Raw genomic sequence first — 17,786 nt, forward strand, 5'->3', positions numbered from 1 at the left:
AGAACTCTTTTCATCGTCATATGTTATTTTTTTGTCATTCTCAATCTCATATTTAGCTCCAGCCAGGAATGAAAGGCTATGGTTCGTCACAAACGAAACAAAAAGGGCACATACGAGAAATAGATAGGAACGTCGCGTCGTCTTCGTCACCGGTAGAAGCGCATCGACCGTTGCTCTTCAACATGATAAGCGTAATTGAAAGAATGGCGAACGAAATATGGAGCAGGATCTTTTTTTTTGTGACAGACGCTAAAAGAGCAATGGCACAGCGTCCTCGAGAGTCATTTGCTTGGCAGTATGCAATACATATTTGAATTGATATTCAAATTGTGAAGCTTTAGCAGAACAGGGATTTAAATATTGTAAGTTATAATTTTAATGCAGCTTTTTTTGCAGTGAACGATTGCACAGCTTAAAAGCGTTATATTTGGTGTTTGGTTTTCATTTTAAAAATTGTGATTTTCAAGAAAATGTGATGTAGAAACTTTGGAGCTGGTTTTAATTCTTTTTCGGTTTTTAAGAATATTTCATCTGAAAGACATAAAATAAATCAAATTGAAATATGCGACAATTGAGTTGATCTATTGTGGTATTACCCCGCGTTATTTTTTTTACTTTGCTATGCTACTTGACAACTCTGCACATTTGGTTGAAGTTGCAGTTTATTACAGGTAGCACTACGAGCACACACATAATTAAGTAGGATCTCTAAGTGCAATCTAAGTTCCCTTGAAAAGATCCGTCCACATGCATGTGCTGCATCATTGAGGCGTACAATTCAAAGGTATACCCGGCTGGCATTCCACTAATGCTAAAACAAGCAACCTTCATCATACTAGGTTATGTAACGACCGGGATTCGATCTCTTGAACGTTGGCTTAGAGACAAGGATGCTATCCTCTAGGCCACGATCTGCTGGCTCAAATTGAAATAACAAGATAATTTGATTATAAATATAAATAATGAAAGTACATATGAGGCCCTTGGAGCCAAAGGTGAATAGTAGTATAGTTGCATAAAAGCTAATTTCAAGAGAATCGCTTTAAAGTTGTTGTGTTTGGTCATTTTCCATATATTTTTCGAAAATTGGCATTTTTCTATCGAATATAAAAGCACAGACAGCAACAGACAGGACACTTAGAGGACATTGTCATCTAGCGTCGACATTGCCTACCAGCCACTTTTACCTTTCATCTAATGATCTAGGATGCCTATGACATTTTGATGTTACAAATACAACGTAATCGAAGAAAATTTGCATTGACATAATTGGCAGAAGTACAAAAAATTACAAAATTTCAAGAATTGTTGAAAATTAGAAAATTGACAAAATTTGCAATGAACATAACTGAAAAAGTTTTAAAAAAATGACGAAACGAAAAAATTGACAAAATTTAATATTGAAAAAATTGGCAAAATTTCAATAAAAATGAAAAAAGTTATAAAAATGATAGAAATGAAAAATTGACAAATTAGAAAATTGACCAAATTAATAAAAAGATATCTTTGGTAAAATTGAAAAAAAAACAACATGGACCAAATAGACAAAATTGAAAAATTTGATATATTGGACAGTTCAATTTGTCGGATGACAAAATCGATAAAAATACAAAAAATAATAAAAACAAAAAAATGACAAAAATGACAAATATTTAAAAAAAAAATCCAAAAATGACGAAAAATATAAAAAATGACAAAAATAACAAAAATTACAAAATTTAAAAAACATGCAAAATTGGGAAAATTGCAAAAGTTGAAAAAAAATTTATAAAGTTAGCAAAAATGATAAACTTAACAAACTTAACAAACTTGAGCAAATTGACTCTATTAATAAAATTGACACGTTATGTCGCTTTTGTCGATTTCGTCAATTTTATCAGTTTTTTCAATTTCATGAATTTTGTCAAATTAGTCAATTTTGTCAATTCCTTAAATTAAGTTTAAATTGTCAATCTAACCAATTTTGTATTTTTTTTTCAATGTGGTCAATTTTGTCAATTATTAAACTTAGTCAAGTTTGTTAATTTTTAAAAATTTTCAACTTTTGCTATGATTCAAACTTTCAAAACTTTTTTTCATTTTTTTTAAATTTTGTCCACTTTGTCAATTTTGTCAATTTCGTAAGTATTTTCAATAATGTTCATTTTTTCAATTTGGTCAAGTTTTCTTTTTGCCAGTTTTGTTTATTTCTAATTTTTATCAATTTTGTCAATTTATCTTATTTTCATTGAGAGAAAAAAGTAAACGTTGAATTATTTTGAAACACATGGCTGAGCATCTTTCCTTAAACTGTATTTTTTATTGGTATATTTATTTTATTTTTAAGATTTATATAATTCCAAAAAGTGAAAATTGAGAGATTGAAATAGTAGGGGAGAGTGGGGTAACGTGGGCCATGTGGAAACGTGGGCCACTTCAAATATCTCAGCTGTGTATTGAGATAAAAATCCCAATCCAACTGTCATTGTCGTCGCTTTGTGTAAGCATGTTTTTCTATATATTGTTGACTTATGTACGTATCATATGCTTCTTTTATGAAACTAGCCTAGAAAAATGTACTTACATAATTAAACAAGCACTAGCAAAATTGCATCCGTGCGAGACCTCAAGTACATAACAAAAATATGCTCATATGCTTATGATCTCGGGTTTGTCATGTTCTTTCACGTGGAAAAGGAATTATTGATGAAACATAAATAGGTCGCTGGCTGAAATAGAAGCGGCAATCAAAAACATGAAATCCAACAAAGCACCTGGGATCGATTGCATCCCTGCTGAAATGCTGAAAGCCGACCCTGCCCTGTCAGCACAAATGTTGCACCGTCTTTTCGCTGACATCTGGGATACTGCAACATTCCCGGCCGACTGGATGCAGGGTATCCTCGTTAAGGTCCCGAAGAAAGGAGACCTGACAGAGTGCGGTAACTGGCGAGGCATAACGTTGATCTGTACAACCCTCAAAGTACTCTGCAAAGTGATCCTGAACAGGATCCAGGAGAAAATCGACGCTACACTCCGACGGCAACAAGCTGGATTCCGATCCGGACGATCATGTGTGGACCACATCACAACGCTACGAATCATACTGGAACAAATCAACGAATTCCAGGACTCTCTTCTGCTGGTGTTCGTTGATTTCGAAAAAGCATTCGACCGACTTAATCATGAAAACATCTGGGCGGCTCTAAGGCGACGAGGGGTCCCAGAGAAACTAGTCCATCTCATCGAAGCACAATATGAGGCATTTTCGTGCAAGGTCTTGCACGATGGTGTCTTGTCCGAACCAATCCCGGTAACTGCTGGAGTGAGACAAGGATGTATCTTATCACCGCTACTTTTCCTCATCGTAATGGATGAGATTCTGACTGGATCGATCGACTGTGCACCGAACCGAGGATTGCCGTGGAATCCTTTAACAATGGAGCAACTGAACGACCTTGACCTGGCTGACGATATTGTTTTGCTCGCCCAAACACAACCGGACATGCAGAGCAAACTCGACGACCTTACCGAAAGCTCCAAGGCAGCAGGTCTCAAAGTCAATGTCGGAAAGACCAAGTCGATGGAGATCAACACAGGAAATCCCTCCAGTTTCATGGTAGCTGGGCAACAAGTTGAGAAAGTGGAGTGCTTCCAGTATCTTGGTAGCCAGATAACGCCTGATGGTGGTACCAGGAAAGACATCGAAACCCGGATCAGAAAGGCCCGATTTGCGTTTGCGAGTCTCCGAAACATCTGACGGTCACGCCAGATCTCTCTACGAACAAAAATCCGAATCTTCAACTCAAACGTCAAATCCGTATTGCTGTACGGGTGCGAAACTTGGTGCACATATGCGGTGACGACGCGAAAACTGCAAGTATTTGTAAACCGCTGCCTGCGGAACATCATCCGCGCTTGGTGGCCTGGCAACTGGATCTCGAATGAGGAACTACATCGCCGGTGTCATCAAAGGGCGCTAGAAATCGAGATTCGGGAACGTAAGTGGAGATGGATTGGGCACACGCTGCGAAAAGATGAAAACGAGATTTGCAGAGAGGCGCTTGACTGGAATCCAGAAGGTCATCGAAGAAGAGGCAGGCCCAGAAACTCGTGGCGGCGAAGCCTAGCCGCTGAAATCCGAACTGTCGACGAGAATCTTGACTGGGACCAGGTGAAGACGCTGGCTCCGGATCGTCAACAGTGGAGGTCTTTTACCACGGCCCTATGCACCGGAGGATCGGCGCGGGATCATTAAGTAAGTAATAAATAGGTCGCACAAACGCAACCAATTTCCAAATCATTGCTTGTGGGGAATCGTGGGCCACATTTTGTGGGGTATCTTGGGCCACCTATATTTTGGTGTTTTTATACACGTTCAGAACTTAAAATACGTTATTATTATTTGTAAAGTTTTCTTATGCCAAATGAAGAATTATGAAAAATGTTTTGTCCATATTTTCTAATGCGATAGAGACGAACAAAAATCCTATATATGGAATTTTGGCGAAACGTTCCCGAGCCAGGTTTTAGGATCTATTCGATCATACACAACTCTCTTTTTAGTTTCCTCATCTGAAATCGCTTTAAAATAACTAAATGAATTATGAAATTTCAGTTTTGGGTCAACTCATAAACTTTGCACGATATCTAGTCCATTTGGATTTGGTGGCCCACGTTTCCCCACAGTTTTTCAAAATCCAAAAAAAGTTACTTTTTTTCAAAACAGTCAAAACTCGGAAAATTAATGTATTTAAAAAATAACAAAAAATTCCAAATGATACCTCAAAAATGTAGAAAACATTTCCATTTATTTTTTTAATTTTATCTATTCTAATGAAGAAGTTATAAAACAAAGAAAAAAAGTGGCCCATGATACCCCACTCTCCCCTACCTACTTATTTTATAGAATTCTATTATAAATTATAAATTATTCAGGATTTTCAGGATCCAGCCAATCAAGCATCACCAATTGTTTTAAAATCATCCAAATACTAAGGATTCATTATTGATTAATTAAGAATTTACTGCGTTCGAAAGTCTTTAATCTTAATTTAATGATTCAGTATTTAGAATTGCATCATTTGTTTATTATTTTGTGTCATATGTTTTAATTAATAGGCTGTAAGTAAGGCTACAATCCTCTGTTAAGTGTATTAAATCGGGTTTTTGACTCCAAACATCGTTTCAAGCATAAATCATGTAAAATTACATACAATTCACCCGAATGAACAAATGCATAGTTTTTTTTCAGGGCTGCGATATAATGAAGCAAGTAATACAACACATCTGACCGAATCTTTCATGAAATGTAAAGCTCAGATTTTTTTCTCTGTGTATGTTTCATTTCATTTCTTTATTAACACACTAGCTGATCCCATACGAACTCCGTTTCGCTTTCAACTTGGAATATGCCATGAACAGTTTGTATGAAAGCCAATTGCCAAGCATTTTTCAGATGCACTTCTGAATTCATTGTTAAGTAATAATTGCAAAAATATTAGTCGATCCTTTTGCCTGTCGTCTACTACTAATTTTGAAATCAGAAATCCTTTGACCGTGCCAAAAACCACGTTATAAATTTCGACTCGATCATTGCATAACAACGCAATTATTGCCAAAAAGCTAAACCCCTTTCGGGGGCTCCTATACAATCTTTGATGACTGAAATCGATTGCCCTTCCCTCGAAACTCCCGTGTGCAAATTTTCGAAGCAATCCATTGTATAATAACGTCAATATTGCTAAAAACAGTGAAAAATTATTCTATATGGACGACCCCTTTCGTCGACCCCTGGCAAAGCATTTGACATCTGAAATCGGTTGCTCGTCCCTGAAAACTACCGTGTGCAAATTTACATCCCAATCTGATGTAAAATAACGACGATATTGCAAAAATATTGAAAGGTTTATATGGACGACCCCCTTTGCCGGCCCCTTACACTGAATTTTAAACCTGAAATCCATTGCTCATCTGTCAAAACTCTCGTGTACCAATTTTCGTCTGAATCCGGTGTATAATAACGACAATATCGCATCAACAGTGAATAGTTAATATGGACGACCCCTTTGGCCGACTTCTGATTTTAGTTTGGATAAGTGAAATTAGTTGTTTGTCCCTAATTACTCCTATGTGCAAATTTTCATCCCAATCCGATGTATAAAAACGTCAATATCACTAAGATACTGAAAATTTAATATGGACGACCCCTTCTGCCGGCCCCTTACACTGAATTTGATACCTCAAATCGATTGCACGTCACTCAAAACTATCGTGTACCAATTTTCATCTGAATACGATGTATAATAACGTCAATATCGCAAAAACAGCGAACAGTTAATATGGACGACCCCTTAAGCTGACCCCTTACACAAAATTAAACACCTGAAATCGATTGCTCGTCTTTCAAAACACTTCGGTGCAAATTTTCATCACAATCCGACGAAAAGTAACGTCAATACCGGAAAAACAATATTTGTCTTGTATGGACGACCCCCTTCAGAAGGGGTCATCCGAAAATCTAAAAATATTTTTCTTCCTTCCTGGTCCTAATGAACATCCATGCCAAATTTCAGCTCTCTAGCTCTTAAGACGGCTGAGTCTATAGAGGACAAACAAACAAACAAACAAACAAACAAACAAACATACAGAAATTGCTTTTTATATATATAGATGTAACATAAGATCAATGATCTTTTAAATCGCTACAGTTTAGGATATAATATTAAGTCGAAAAATTTAGCTATTCCTGAAGTTTCTTATAATATGTTTATGCAAAACAATTTGTGATATCTAAAATTTCACAAAAATTTCAGCTTTGACATATGATAAAAGCTTTGTTCTTTTAGAAATGACTCAGTTACGAATGCGTGTATCTCAAGAACCATTCGTTTGATCGAAATATTCCTATGAAAAAAATGAAGGATATCTTATGACAATTCATGAAGAAAATTGAAAAAATTATTTATCATTTTTTGTAACAAAAAATTCTAATTTATTCTTAGTATCTCCCATCGGCCGGCGCAAACTTTTTTCAGACATGGTATTGATCAGTTTTTTCAACATCAACATCTGTATTTCAGGTGGCTGCATCCTCCTTCTTCAATTTTTGCTACTTTTCGGTCCACTCCTTCTCTTTTGAAAGAAACTGAGGGTAATTTAGTGGACAAAACTAGTTTTTTTTGACCCACTTAAAAGCGTTTTTCATGGAATGTCTGCTGACAAAATCTGACAAAAACGAAATAAAATCATCATGAGATTGAACTTAATGTATACCCGAGCAGACTTTTATGGCAAAATTATACCTTATTTAGCTATCATGCCTTGAAAGTAAAATGAGGTATCATTTTGCCCGAATAAAGGTGGTACAATGCCAAAATTTGGGTCTCAATTTTCATATACCGATACCACAATTATGCCAACTGTAGGTTTCACTGAAACCTTAATGATGCCTTGTTTAGCCAACGTTTCGAAACGAGTTTTGAGGGCAAAATGATGCCACTTTTTAGTGTCGAGTACATCCAAAAGTTGGCATCACTGTGCCCTCAAAAATCTTTTTGAAAGCTAGCTGAACGAGGTATCATTGAGCTTTGAATTAAATCAAAATTTGGCATTACTATGCTATCCGCATATGAAAAATGCGAACCAAATTTTTGCACTGCATCCTCTTTTTCTAGGCGAATGAAACCAAATTAGCTTGAAAGGCTTGATAGCAAAATTTTCAACAGTTTCACCCAACATTAAATTTTTTATGGGATTTTAAACCTTTAAAACTACCCTGACGTGGCATCAATTTTAAAGGTTTTGCTGAAATCGCCTGCTTTTATGCAATGTTTGGCGTTATACTATAAAAACTAGATAATCGGTCATGTATTAGAGAATCGCCTTTAGTTATGTAACGATTTTTCACTTTTTTTTTTAAATATTTAGTTTGTTTTTTTACGCTTATTTAAAAAAAGAAAAAACCTATACTAAACATATATTTAGGTTTGAAAATTCATCGAATTGCTTTTCCTTTAACTGTACGTCATCATAATAATTTCATATTTCTGGATGCAAATAAACTGCCGACCTCGAAGCAGGTTTGGTTCGAAGTTGTTGATTAAAACCTCGACGTTACTAAACAAAAGCGTAAAATTTTTGTAAATTTTATATTTTTTCGATGAACCTCAAAATAATATTTCTTCAAACAACTGACTAACAAATTCTAAGGAGAAGCCGCCTCGTTAGGAATAGGCTTAAAACTGAAACTCGCATTTGAATCAGCATAATAAATTTAAATTTATTGATATTTATTATCAAATTTGTGCTTATGAATAATATTTATAATCAAAAATACAAATCCTTAAACTACAATCTGACACTAACATGTATTGAATTAAATCATATCTGGTTATCAACTTCCAATACTTAAAATCTGACAACCAACAAAACATTTAATCTCCAACAACTTTTTATCTATTACTAGCTGATCCCATACGAACTCCGTTTCGCTTTCAACTTGGAATATGTCATGAACAGTTTGTATGAAAGTCAATTGCCAAGCATTTTCCAGATTCATTGTTAAGTAATAATTGCAAAAATATTGGATGATCGCTTCGTCTGTCGTCTGCTACTAAATATCAAATCAGGAATCAAAAACCACGTGTATAAATTTCGACAAAACCATTGCATAACAACGCAATCATTGCCAAAAAGCTAAACCCCCTTTGGGGGCTCTTATAAAAACTTTGATATTTGAAATCGATTGTCCTTCCCTCAAAACTCCCGCGTACAAATTTTCAAAGCAATCCATTGTATAATAACGTTAATATTGCTAAAAATAGTGAAAAATTAATTTATATGGACGACTCCTTTCGTCGACCCCTGGCAAAATATTTGACATCTGAGGTCGATTGTCCGTCCCTGAAAACTACCGTGTGGAAATTTTCATCCCAATCCGATGTATAATAACGTCGATATTGCAAAAATATTGAAAGGTTTATATGGACGATCCCCTTTTCCGGCCCCTTAAACTGAATTGAATACCTGAAATCCATTGCTTATCTCTCAAAACCCTCGTGTACCAATTTTCGTCTGAATCTGGTGTATAATAACGACAATATTGCATCAACAGTGAATAGTTAACATGGACGACCCCTTTGGCCGACCCCTGATTTTAGTTCGGATAAGTGAAATCAGATATTTGACCCTAATAACTCCTATGTGCAAATTTTCATCTCAATCCGATGTATAGAAACGACAATATCACTAAGATACTGAAAATTTAATATGGACGACCCCTTTTGCCGGCCCCTTACACTAAATTGAATACCTCAAATCGATTGCACGTCACTCAAAACTATCGTGTACCAACTTTCATCTGGATACGATGTATAATAACGTCAATATCGCAAAAACAGCGAACAGTTAATATGGACGACCCCTTTGGCTGTCCCCTTACACAGAATTAGACACCTGAAATCGATTGCTCGTCTTTCAAAACACTCATGTGCAAATTTTCAACACAATCCGACGGAAAATAACGTCAATATCGTGAAAACAATATTTGTCTTGTATGGACGACCCCCTTCAGAAGGGGTCATCCAAAAATCTGAAAACATTTTTCATCCTTCCTGGTCCTATTGAGTATCCATGCCAAATTTCAGCTCTCTAGCTCTTAAGACGACTGAGTCTATAGAGGACAAACATGCTTTTTATATATATAGATTTAGAAATCAAGCACCTCTAAATTTTTTCCTTCAATTATTCTCTGCATCCAACATTTATTCAAATTATGAGTGTTTATAAATAACACTGTATTTCCATTTCTTTTAAATTTTCAACAATTATACGATCACTATTAAGAAAAAATCATTTCTAATAGTTTGTTTGTGAATTTTGTGTTCCCACGCCTAATAAAAAATAACGTCTCATCTTATGATGTATTGTTTAATATACTTATATTAACTAAAACGCCTGGATATGGAAAACGTTTGAATTGGCTTTTTATACTTTTATGTTTCTCATCACTTAGAAATATAATTGAAGATGAATAAGTTTTAAAACATTGCCGTTTGCTTTCTATAAATTGAGGCGTCACAATGTATGGCATCTTCTAGTTAAATAAAACTTTCTCAACTACTGTATCGTTTCGCAAGAAAATAATACAAGAAAAATAAATTGCTTATAATACTAAAATCGATCAATTGGTGAAAGCCTATAATGCTATCAGAAATAAAAACTAATTTTTTTCGCAATTTTCGCTAAGCTATCTAATATTGTTAATTCTGGTTCTGGTTTTTGTCTGGCCTGGTTTCTGGTATATTTGTGTGAAAATAAAATGTTGATGTTAAAATTGTGGATCTTATCGTATTTTTGAATGATATATCTCGCCTCATCCAGAGATATATTTCTTCTTTTTTGTCACCTCCACCAGTTGAAAGGTCATCATTGTACCAAAGGCGAGCTTCTTTACTGAAATTAGAGGAAAAAGAAAGAAAAAAAAATATTAAAGATGCTTCTATTCACCAAAGCTAACAGTGTGATTTGGCTCAATTCAAGATTATTCAACGCAATTAAGCAGATAGCTCATTAAATAAATTTATAACGTTCTTATGACTTTAGAATGGAACATAACTTCAGTCATCCATAATGTACATTTTTGTTTAACAACTGTTAATGTTTTTCGTATGTGCGACGACGATAGTTTTGAGTTATTTTCTTAAATTTATAACAATGACCGAATGGACAATTTTTGCTGGTGTAACAAATCTCAGGTCTGTCATGTTGTTGTCAACAGTCGAGAGTCGAGACATGTCTCAAAGTATTTAAATACTCACTTAATGGTCCAACGTCGATTCTTCGGCGCATAGGGCCGTCTTAAAAGACTTCCACTGGTAACGTTCCGGAGGCATGTCTCAAAGTACACTGAATAAAACGGGGGATATGAACTTGTCGTAGCAATTAGAATAATCTATTGTGGGCTATGTCGACCATAACTTTAACAGCTTAAGATTGAACTAGGTTGTCTATTCCTAAAAAACAAAACTTAATGATAAACTCTTGAAGATTACAAATTGTAAATCCAGAATAGAACTTTACGTACCTACCTGTACGAATGGCATTGAAGAGCTGTATTTTTGTTCAGTTAATCACACAATACTTTAAATTACCGGCCAGTTAGGCACATACCTAAACTTGGAAATCACACAAGAGGTAGGAAAGAAACATTGCAGTCCAACAGCTTCCGAGTTGATATCCAACAGCGCCAGCGATGGGATCGAAGAAACTGAACAGATCCCTGATTTTTACACATTCGCGGCACGAATTATAGTGACGGAACTATTTATAACGCGAGAAAGTTACTGGTTAAAGGAAAATTGCTGGTGAATCGCAGTATCGATGCACATTTGCACTGGTAAACAACACAACTTTGTTTACTTTTTGCACTTTGTTGTCATCCACGATTGGATCAGTAACATCGAATATATGTCTAGAGCATACTTTTGTTCAGTTTGGAAATCGTTAATTGTGATTTGAAGTTGTGAAGTAAAATGCACTTTTCCTGTTAATTTGTCGTTTCTAACGCAAATAAGAAACTGTGTTGGTTATCAACCATGGGTGCACGGATTCACCGCAGTTTCTGCCTAAATATGTGCTCACATGCATTCTTTAGATTATTAAGTTCAACGAACTGTATGAATTAACTGTATGAATTGTTATGGATGAAATATTGTGTTGATGTAGGTTTATTTTGGAAGATCGAGTCAATCGGGTGGGCTAGTTCATCGGCGCTCTGTTTCTAGCGCAAATAAGTAACGGACCTTAATATTTATTTTCTTAGGTTTCAATCGTATTCAAATTTCTTTTTAAATATGTAATTCGTTTCACAAATTAGGGTGTTGGTTTTTTTTCAAAATTAAAATTTTAGATTTGTTTTCTTTTCTCCAGATTCTATCGATCTTAAAGCTAGACTCGTTAATTGAAATACAATGTTTATTTAAACATTTTTTTTTTAAATTTACAAATGGTTTTATGAAGGTATTTTACTTATCAAGATTTAAACAATTCGTAAAATAATATTTTGATTTTTTTTCAAAAACAATTATTTTCATCAAATTCAAGTTGAACAAAATGCTAGAATAAAAATCACTTGCTATTTTAAATCATATTCATTATTTATTTTGTTTATTATTAATTTATCAAAAATCATATTTATTTAAATAAAAATCGTTGTCTTATAGATTTTTTATGTTGAATAAATTCTTACAAAAAATCAGTTGATGATTTTTTTTTCGTTAAGCTTCGTTAGTTTGCTATTCGATAAAAATAATGAATCCTTGAATAAGCTATCATGCCTTGAAAATAAAACTTGGTATCATTTTGCCCGAATTAAGGTGGTACAGTACACAAAATTTGTTCCGTTACAGTCGCAACGACTCAATTGTAAGAAATAGTTAAATAAAAGAGAAGGAGTTTATATAAGCGATTTAAAAATAAAAGATACCTTAATGATGCCTATTTTTGCAATGACCGAAAATTCAACACAGAAAAATGCGCGCAATATGCCGGTAACGAACAAATTTTTCTGTTGGTTTTCAGTTCGATTTAATTTTTAACACATAATTAAATCTGATGTTTCATCGGACAAAATTGAATACCAAATCATGCAATCATTTTGATTTCACTTTTCTGCTCTATCGTAATAAATGAAACTTTAATGATGCTTCGTTTTGTTATCATGAAAAAATAAAACCCAATAGTGCTTTCATTTTGGTCTCAACGCCTTATTTAGGTTTTGATTTGGCATCATATTTTGGCATATCGATGCTTCAATGAAACCTAATTTTGCCATCGGGATAAATTCGATATTAAATTATGCTATCGTTTTGGCATTGATAGCTCATATTGGTTACTGTTTGCTATCGATTCAGGCATCAAAGTCTGCTCGGGTAATCGGTTTGTATAGATCGTAGCCTAGCAAACATGAAATCTTATCAGAAATGATACCTTAAGTCGTTTGCAAAGATGTTGGGAGTCGCAATTCCAACTGCAAAGTGGTAAGGTCTAAATCGGATATGATAGAAATTCCGCCATGTTTGTAAATTTGAAATGATTTTGCGCCCACGCGGGCTTCAGATGAGAAAATCATGGTCATCCCAAGTAACCATAAACACTAAAACCCTAGCCCTTAATCAACACTATATTCCCATATATAACTCTGAATTAATGCTTGTTTTGCACTATATGCGTATATAATGCAGATTTAATGCTAAAAAGGCGAAATAGCGGGCTGATTAAATGCTATCACAACATAGCCTTTAATAAACATTACAAATACTGAATTAGAGCACCATCAAAACGTCATTTTTCGCCAGCCGTATAAAAGCATTAACAATGCATACTTAGAACACCTTTTAATTGATTGATCATGATTGATGTGAAACGGAAATTCAAAATAGGAAATTATTTTTTGATTTAATAAAATGGACCAAAATTTAAAAATAAAATCATTATCTACAACATCAATCAACCTGCTGAATGAAGGATTATGCTTGCTTAATGAAGTGTTATATGAAATGAGAAGTGATTATAATTGAATTATGAATTAACTTTGATGAGTCTCGAACTGAGGATCCCTCAGCAGCCTTTATCTTTCCTTGAGCCTTTACCATTTCGACCACTCTTGATGCTGATAAGGTAGGTAAAAAAACCCGTACTTCAAGTACTGTTCGGGTCACACAACTTCATAGACAATGTATACATGAGAAGGTTTGGAAATGTATTGGAAAACTTTGGGAGAAGACAACTGCAACTGCCCGCTCTGATTGTTTTCGTTTGCTGTCTTGCTTACTCACACGCAGCAAATGAAAAAATCATTCTTGTTTACATTCGCGGGTTTGACGTTTCTGCGCTTTATAAAAGCTTTATATAAGCATAAACAGGAAGTTCTAGTGCTACAGTCTTAATGCTTGTTAACTTTATATAGTTGCTCTATATGTGCATATAGTGCTATCATTAGTGCTAATTTTTGTTATTGCTTCTATGCATTAATAATGCTTATATAATACTAAAAGGCATTATGAATGTTGATATAATGCTAACTTGCATTAGATATGTTGATTTAATGCTGATTAAGGGTTATGGCTTAATGCTTATGGTTACTTGGGATGTTCTCTCTGCAACCAGCAGTGCATCCGGATGGATGAAAATCAGATGGAAATTGAGTAATAATGACTTATGAGAGAACTGGAAGATATTGTCGCTGGCAATGAAGGCTATGAGAGCAAAATCTTGCGCTCTCTTGCATTCTTCCGTTAGCTACGAATAAGGTGTCGGATATCGCCCAATTAGTGTAATTTTCGTCGGAAAGAAATCAAATTTATGTATGTATGTATGTATGTAGTTAATCCACATAATTTCTTGGAATCTGAGGGCTCACCCTCCAAATGGTAGATGCGGATGCGGAAAACAAACTTTTGTATGGGGCCGACTAAAAAAAAACATGTTTAGAGGTTCCGCGAACGCGTTCTTTGAAAAAAGTTCACTTTCAAAATATTTGATTTTAAATAAATTCTGGGCCCAAAACTTTTTACAAAACTTATATATTTTATATTTTTTTAATTTTTTGTTGGGTCAAATCAAACATATTATAATCAACATTGGTAACTCTCAGCATGCTTCATATAGTCCAGCAAGGACATGCATTTCAGCATCACCTTCAGGGAAAAGTTCTTACTAAACGAGTCAAGTTGGCGTGTTTCGTCGAAAAATTTCTTGATTTGTTTTTTTCAGTCATTCTTTTCGTCAACAAAGTTTGCATCGTTTGATTTCATTAATGCTGGTAATTTTATTTTCCTCTAATAGAACATTAAATGTGCTAGTCAGTCTTAATAAGAAAAAGAAATGCTCTTGTTTTAGAAGGTAATCATTTAATAACATCAATATTTCCTACATTAGTTATGACAATTTGAAAACACCTAAAGGGACAGCGAAAGGGACAACCCAAACTGCTTCTTCTGGATTATGCCGAGCGACATGGTTACATGAAGGGAGTCGTGAAACAAATCATCCACGATCCAGGCCGTGGCGCCACGCTGGCCGTCTTCCACTTCCGGGACCCGTACAAGTTCAAGGTCCGTAAGCAGCTGTTTATCCCCGCCGAGGGTATGTACACTGCACCTGTCAGTTTGTGTTCTGCGGAAAGCGCGCCCAGCTGCAGATCGGAAACGTGCTCCCGATCGGTCTGATGCCCGAAAGTACCATCGTGTGCAACCTGGAGGAGAAGACCGGTGATCGGGGCAAGTTGGCCCGTACCTCCGGCGAGGCATAGTTGCCCACATTGCCCACAATCCGGGTACCAAGCGTACCCGTGTGAAGCTGCCGTTCGGCGCCAAGAAGGTACTTCCTTTGAACAACCGAGCCATGGTCGGTATCGTTGCCGGTGGTGGTCGTATCGAATTATACATTAATCTCATCAAGGTCCGCAGATCCCTCGGTGTATACCTTTTATAAAAAATTTCAGAACATCAAAGTTGGTTTGAGAGTTTTTGAATATGGCTTTTTTTTAGTAACAAGGAATAATTACGAAGGAGCTAAAAATGATTTTTAACCACTATTCAAAACGTAGGAAATCTGGTAAATAGTTGTTAAAAATTGATTGAAAATTTTAAAAATTATACGAATTTTGATGTTTTCGGATAGAAAATAAAAAAAAACTTGAAAAAACTTTAGTTTCAATTTTGATTTCTTTAATACAACGACTAGTTAAATGATGTTTAGGCGTTCCGTAGAGCTCCTTCTAAATATAAATATTGAATGAGAATTGATTTGCCTCTACCGGAATTCTTTTCACAGCTATCATCCAGTTTTTAAAACCCGAGACACAGGGGATCCCAGAGTATCGGGAATCCAGTATTGATTTATCGGGCCCTCCGAGAAAAATGATTCGATGTTTTGGAAACCTAAAAGATCAATCTGACAATAAATTGCAGCCAAGGTATCAAAAACTTACCTTATACTTGTTTTAAAACATTATTGTTGAAAACAAATCCGAGGAATTCTTCAAAACAACGCACGTAAAAGTCGAAGAACAATTTGCTTAACAACGACGGTATGGTTACTGTGAAATATTTTGACATATTTGTTTTGATAAACTTCGGTTATTTTCGTGAGTGTTTCCATGTTTAGTAAGAACTTTCGTCACATGAAGGCGCGCATGGTGTGTCTCCAATTTTTTTTGGGAGTGAGGTATATTGATTATTATTATATTTGGTTAAATACTACACTAAAAAATCAAAAATTAATCAAATTTGAATCTAAATTGAAACTAAGCAAGGTATTTTCGAGAAAAAAACAATATTTTTGGTCCAAAAATTTTGTACTTAACTGACCAAAATGTGTACCTAGCGTAAAATATTTTTTTTTTTATTACCAATGCCATCAAAAGATGCGGATTTTTTTGCACTTAAACTTTGCTGAACACAGCAAGTTCTTTGTATGATCTTGTGAAGAGCTATTCACGGTTGAATCTCTAATAATAAAAACACAATTTAGGATATTGTTTATTTAAATTATCAAATTCGTCATAATGAATACCTACTTTAAAATCAAAACACATGCAAAAAAGACTTGGATGGTTTGAAGGAATCGTCAGAAGGCTACATGCCAAATTTAAGCTGAATCTGACTACGGAAAAGGGTTGCACTGAATTTCAAGTGTGAAAGGGATTTTGAAACATTGCGTTCTGAAGAAGCATAAAAACTAGTTTTTCATCAATTTTTTTTTCTTCTCCAACGATTGCTTTATTATGTTGATTTTATTAAAATTTCAATTAAGTTGAGAAAAAAAATGTTCGGATAGTACATGTTACAGGCAGCAAAATGCTGTCAAAATTTTGAATGTCCGATTACAATTAAATGAGCTATTAGCAAAAGAATGTGTCCCATTTCTAAAAGAACTAAACTTTATCAGCAGTTTCAACAATTTTCAATTAAATTCTACGAAAATATTGCAAGTAAAACTGAAATATTTCCCAAATCATAAATAAGTGCATTTAGCCTGACCGGTTTCAGAAATCAGATATTTTGATAACCTTTAGTATAAAATCATTTTCTCAAAAAACTGTTAAAGGTTTTGAAATAAAAATAGCTTCAATGGATAGAAAACAGATTCCTGCTTACGTGGATATAGTTTTCAGAAACCTTGAATATTGGATAAAATAAGTATTTTCCTAAACATGCACATATATCCCCTATAGATGCCTATCCTCTAATCAGGGTTAAGATATTGAAATATCAATGAATTAGTCACCTGAGTTGACGTCAGCCTCGATGGAAATTACAAAATGCATCCTTCCATATGTTCGAGCGATTGAGATGAACTTACAGAGCTCTGAGCTGCTTCCAACACTACTGCTACACTGTAATAAGGTTCTGGCATCAGAACATGTCCCGCATGCCGGCAGCAAAACTACATAAAGAAACCATTAAACGAATGTAGTAGGTACACATCCGTACAAACGCTCGGTAGGTATTCACATTCAACCAGATGGAAGCAATAATGCTCTTGCGAGGTGGAATGAATTTTTTTCTTCATCCAACCGGGTAGCGCGTGTTCTTGCAACACACAGTCATTACTGGCGGCGCACATTCGCTGATTTTCACACGGAAACCAATAGGGCGTGATGACGCACATATGGGTCATTCCATGTCGAAATTGTGGCAAGGTACTTGAACTCACCATCTCAGAAATTAAAAAAAAAACAGTTTAAAGATGTCACTTCTGATTGTAAAAATTCGCTGTTTTGTTCCGTGTTACTCAAATTT

General features: G+C 34.9%; 1 protein-coding gene and 1 pseudogene across 2 annotated transcripts in view; both read left to right on the plus strand.

The window, feature by feature from the left end:
- The window catches only part of LOC129748113 (zwei Ig domain protein zig-8-like), an 870,358-nt gene that overhangs the window by 637,826 nt on the left and 214,746 nt on the right, over positions 1-17,786 (plus strand). The gene's annotated exons all lie outside the window — the stretch shown is intronic.
- On the plus strand, positions 14,940-15,474 carry LOC129747846 (60S ribosomal protein L8-like; annotated as a pseudogene).

The sequence above is a fragment of the Uranotaenia lowii genome, chromosome 2, assembly GCF_029784155.1.
Source record: "Uranotaenia lowii strain MFRU-FL chromosome 2, ASM2978415v1, whole genome shotgun sequence".
Taxonomy (NCBI): Eukaryota; Metazoa; Arthropoda; class Insecta; order Diptera; family Culicidae; genus Uranotaenia; species Uranotaenia lowii.